Consider the following 6000-nt stretch of genomic DNA (forward strand, 5'->3'; position numbering starts at 1 on the left):
AACCGCACACACCCTTTTAATGGTCCAAAATAGCAACAAACTTCCATTTCGGCTAAGCAATGGTCAAAACACCTTCCCTAGAACATTCCTAAGGCTTGGAAACAAGTTTTTGACACACTTCATAGGGAGTGTGCGGCCACACACACACTTGGCTGCACACACATAAAACCCTTGGTTTAGTAGCCTTACACTCCAAATTAGGGCCATACACCCCTTATGTGCAAACATAGGTGTTAGTAACACTTGATTCTAAGTGTTTTTATGTCCCTAAGGCGTGTACCTATCACTATTAGTGGTTATATACATTAAATTTATTCATATATGTGTAATTATATGTTAAATAGGATTCATTTGTGCTCAAGACTCCAATTGACACCCAACAATCCTATATCGATCTTTCATTCGAGTTACTTACTACAGGTGAGTTCATACCACTTAATCTACCCTTTAAATGATTTTAAATGCTTCTATGGGGGGAATAAAAGTTGAAACATTATAGTTATTATATCAATCACATGTGATTAATAACTATCAAACAAATGGATTTACAATATTTGTAACTGTTTTATCAAACAAACTACTTCAAAATGTTTATCAAACTCTATTACATGTTAAAATCTTTATTAAACTTATATATTGTCAAAACCATGTCTAATGCATATATAGTTATATAAGTAAGGTTGGAAGGTCTTAGGACTGATAACACTCTTTATTTCCTGCTCCTTGTTTGGTTGTGGACTTAGAGTACCCTGTTGTTTGTCTGAGTGTCGTTTGATCCTTAGTTATATATTATGTATATATGTATTGACATAAAAGCTTTTATCTCAGTTCAACACACTCAGTTATACAAACAACTCTACTAGCAAACTATAATAGGTATAGTTTAGAAGGTCACTATTCACTAGTTCTAGTTCAATGAAACATACAAAGAGTCAGTTCATACATGAGTCAATACATAATATAAAGAGAAACAGATAGAGAATACTATAACGAGAAACAATACATACCATACACTATACAAGAGAACATAATGTGATGAGAAACAAAGAGAACATACTATATACTAGACAGAGAGACATACACTACACTAGTACATACAATACATATACAAGAATACTATAACATAAATGTGAGTCACTACTTCTGGGCATGGAATCACTGCTATGGCTCATTTTGTAACCAGAGTCTCCTGGAGGGAAAGCGTGAATTTGTGTATAGATCTATACGGGATTGACCGTCCTACACCTTGCTGCTAGCGACAGTGGAACCTGCAGGTCTATGGGTGATAAATGTCATACCATTTCGATGTCTTCGAGCGTCATGTTTTACTAGTCAATCAAGTATGGTTACAATCATATCACATTATACCTTAATTAAAAAATGGCTTAAGGTAGTCAGTACAACAGTAGTCACTATAATACAACACTACAGTACTTTGTTATTTTCCCATTGCATGCGCATTGTGATCTTCTTACATAGACGATAATGTATAAATTATATCTTGTTAATGATAGTTACACTTGGGAAAATACACACTTTTACAAGAAACAGACATACAGAAGATTTGATGCCTTGGTAGAAGGCTACGCTTAGTAGAAAATATAGGATTTTCTAGGAGATACAAACATTTACTGCAAACTTTTACAAACTTACATCAAACACTTACAAACATTTTCATAAAAACAATGACACTAAAATGCTTATGAACTCACCAGCTTTAAAGCTGATCAACTCTTTCAAAATAACTTGTTTTCTCAGGTCATCAGTAGACAGGTACCGATGCTAGGTTTTGAGAAGATGGAACACATTCAAGACTCATCTTTTATTTTGAATTCATATTTTTGGTGTCTTATAAACTATACAGAACACACTTGTATTAAATATTATTATTAATGCAATTGATGATGTTGTTGCTTGTTTACTATTATGCTTTGTCGTGATACTGTACATGACGTCCTCCGCCCCAGAACGTTTCCGCCATTCAGGTTTTGGGGTGTGACAGATTGCTATCAGAGCATTGTTTATAATGAATCGAGTATATCAACCCATAAAAGATATACAAACTATAAACACAACGAGATTAAAATAATCTAACCAAGAGTATATACTTTTAAATAATAAAATATTTAACCGAAGTATGCATACCTGCATTTATACTAAAATCAGTGTCACTAGGACTGAAAAAAAGTATTAAGATTGTTGAACAACACAATTAGGCTTAGAGAAATATATTCAAATCTAGGAGTGATATAGCCTGATCAAGTATATTTTCCGAGGAGTGACTAACATGTGCCTAAGAATGGTTGTGAGGTTGCAACAAGTCTAAAAACTTACCAACACTACTACAATGAGAACATTAGAACATAACATGAACCTAAAATACTATAGGAGTATTTTGTGTTACTATAATTACTTACCTGAGAACTAAAGGTCTTTATTAGTAGGTCAGTAGTTTCTAAGTGGATACGCTAAGGTTATATGTGACTAGGATGTCATAGACTAAGAATATTTGGTCTTTGCTTTACTTCCTATTCCTTGTATGGTTGTGGATTTGGAGTTAGGGTCACTTATTCGAAGGTCTATCCTATTTTGATTACATGTAACTGGTATGCACTGTACAAGTAATGAAGTAACTGATAAAGATCATCCTATAATTATCTAAATTAGTACGTCTATTAATTATTTCTTTTATCCTTATTCTCGCGTAGATAACATGGCTGGATTCCATCCCCACGACGACCCATACTTTCCCAACCAAGGTAATAGAGGGTGGCTCGATGTAGAGCCCATTGGATGATAACTTTGTAGAGAACTTCTCGGAGGATTCTGACTCCGAACCCGAAGTTAGTAACCTACCCTTAGTGGCTTAAATACCAAATGCTAACCCCCGTCCAGCATTTCAAGGTCCCACACCCTTGTGGGCAACAAACTTGAATCGATGGGGCCACGAACAGGGTTAACCCTTACCTTAAAACGGTGATCGAAGCTTCTACAATCTAAGCGAGGGAGGCTCATGTGACCAAGTCCTGCCTATTATGGTCCACAAGATTGCTCAGAATGATGAGCAAGGTCGAGCAGCCATCGACCGAGTCACAGAAATTGACGCCATTCGGGCGTTAACACGGTCCGCATTCGCCATCTCGAAGAGGCTATGGAACGGACTAAGAGAGCCAATGAGGCTCTATAGAGAGATCTAGCTGCATACCAAGCTGAAGTCAGGGAACATCGAGCTCGTCAAGCAACATATAACTTAGATCTATGTAAAAACTCTAGTCTTAGTTTCCTATCTACGATAAGACTTTGAACTTGTAAAGTCTTGTTAGGTCTTTGTTCTGTCAAAATTTTCATATCTTGGTATGATGTAGGACCTACTCCTAGGTCATTTTTCCCGAACTTGCTACATCTATAATACCAATATTATTGACAGATATCAAATCTCATGGAAATTATTATCCAAATGCTATCATCTCTCTAGTGCTAGGTCTACATTCAATCGTACTTTCAATTGATTCTTAATATCACCATAAATCTTTGTAAACTTTCAATTAAGCAACGCCTCCTCGAAGAGTGATAAGGCGTAATCCTTTGATAACTCCTATGCAACCACCTCCACCTCCTCCTCAATACAACCCAGTAGCCATCCAAGCGGCGGTAAATGCGGCTGTTACGGCAGCTCCAGCACAATTCACAAACTCTGGTACTAGTGGGAGTGGAACTAATGTGCCTCCCACTATTTCTGAAACTCCAGTGCACTCTAGGGAGTGCTTGTATAAAGATTTCACAAACTACAAACCCAAGGCCTTCAATGGAACTGGCAGAATCATTGCCCTCTCACAATGGTTCGAGAAGACGGAGTCGATCTTTGAGATATGCTCCTGTCCGGAAGGGAGCAAGGTTAAATTTTCCGCCTGCACCTTCGCAGACCGTGCTTTGACGTGGTTGAATAGCCATGTCAAGTCACTATCTCTTATAGTGGCGAATGCTATAGGCTGGGAAGCTCTTAAGGAGCTCATGATTGAAGAGTACTGCCCGAGGGGTGAAGTTCAACAATTAGAGCAAGAGCTCTAGAGCCCAACCATGAAAGGCTCTGACATAGTCTCCTACACTGCCAGGTTCAGCGATCTGGTAGCGCTATGTCCGGGAATGGTCCCTTCTGAAGCAAAGAAGGTGGAAAGGTATATCTGTGGGCTGGTGCCTCCATTTTAGGGGAATGTACTCGCTTTAAACCCCACTACCTTCCATAGTGCCAAGCGATTGGCACAATGGCTCATTGGCCATGGGGTCTGTACCCCATCAAAAACAACAACCCTAGCCATCTTGGAACCATCCAAAGCCACTAATAACAAGCGGAAGTTCTGGGATGACAAGAAGAAGCAATAAGCTACCAAGAAGTAGTAGGTCGTGGCAGTTCATGCTGCGATAGCAACTGCGGCTGCTGCTCCGGTAAAACAGTACGCTCGAAACTTGCCAAAGTGCAACAAATGCAACTTCCACCACACTGGAGCCTGCCGGGAAATGCAGTGTTCTAACTGCACCAGGAAGGGGCACATTGTTTTGTTTCTGCAAGGCTCCGGCAAGGCCAATCACCCAGGTCCCTGACGCTGGTGTGGGCCAGCCTTGCTACGGAGAGACATACACTACACTAGTACATACAATACATATACAAGAATACTATAACATAAATGTGAGTCACTACTTCTGGGCATGGCATCACTGCTATGGCTCGTTTTGTAACTAGAGTCTCCTAGAGGGAAAGCGTGAATTTGTGTATAGATCTATACAGGACTGACCGTCCTACACCTTGCTGCTAGCTACAGTGGAACTTGCAGGTCTATAGGTGATAAATGTCATACCATTTCGATGTCTTCGAGCGTCATGTTTTACTAGTTGATCAAGTATGGTTACAATCATATCACATTATACCTTAATTAAAAAATGGCTTAAGGTAGTCAGTACAGCAGTAGTCACTATAATACAACACTACAGTACTTTATTATTTTCCCATTGCATTCGCATTGTGATCTTCTCACATAGACGGTAATGTATAAACTATATCTTGTTAATGATAGTCACAATTGGGAAAATACACACTTTTACAAGAAACAGACATACAGAACATTTGATGCCTTGCTAGAAGGCTACTCTTAGTAGAAAATATAGGATTTTCTAGGAGAAACAAACATTTACTGCAAACTTTTACAAACTTACATCAAACACTTACAAACATTTTTATACAAACAATGACACTAAAATGCTTATGAACTCATCGGCTTTAAAGCTGATCAACTCTTTCAAAATAACGTGTATTCTCAGGTCATCAGTAGACAGGTACCGATGCCAGGTTTTGAGAAGATGGAGCACATTCAAGAATCATCTTTATTTGGAATTCATATTTTTGGTGTCTTATAAACTATACAGAACACACTTGTATTACATATTATTATTAATGCAATGGATGATGTTGTTTCTTGTTTACTATTATGCTTTGTTGTGATAGTGTACATGATGTCCTCCGCCTCAGAATGATGTTGTTGCTTGTTTCCAAAGACACATGATCCCAACAGGAACTCCCGACCACAAAGAAGGACAGACCCAACCGCCATTGCAGTACTCGATTTGACTCTTTCCGAACTTAAAAACTCTAGTGGTCTGTCTCCCTGCCAGGCCACCCTCACAAAATATCATGTTAATTTCTCATCGATTAACAGACTCTAAGAACACTCTATCAACTCTGTTTCCCTAATCGATCCTGGTCGAACTCAAGCGGAATGGAAAGGTCATAACCCACTAATGACCCACCACCTGAACAACTATCAGAACTTCTCGGAAATAATAAATCCCAAAAATTTGGCCTCAAACACAAAAAAAGAGCAAACTCACTTGGAAGTATCCTCTAGGCACCAAGTCAGCTCCCGACCCAATAGATGAACCTCCAAAGGTTACCTATTGCAAACCAAAACGTCTCACTAACTTCCTTCTCAAAATAATTATCCCGGCTCA

The sequence above is a fragment of the Lactuca sativa genome, chromosome 4, assembly GCF_002870075.4.
Source record: "Lactuca sativa cultivar Salinas chromosome 4, Lsat_Salinas_v11, whole genome shotgun sequence".
In the NCBI taxonomy this organism is placed as follows: Eukaryota; Viridiplantae; Streptophyta; class Magnoliopsida; order Asterales; family Asteraceae; genus Lactuca; species Lactuca sativa.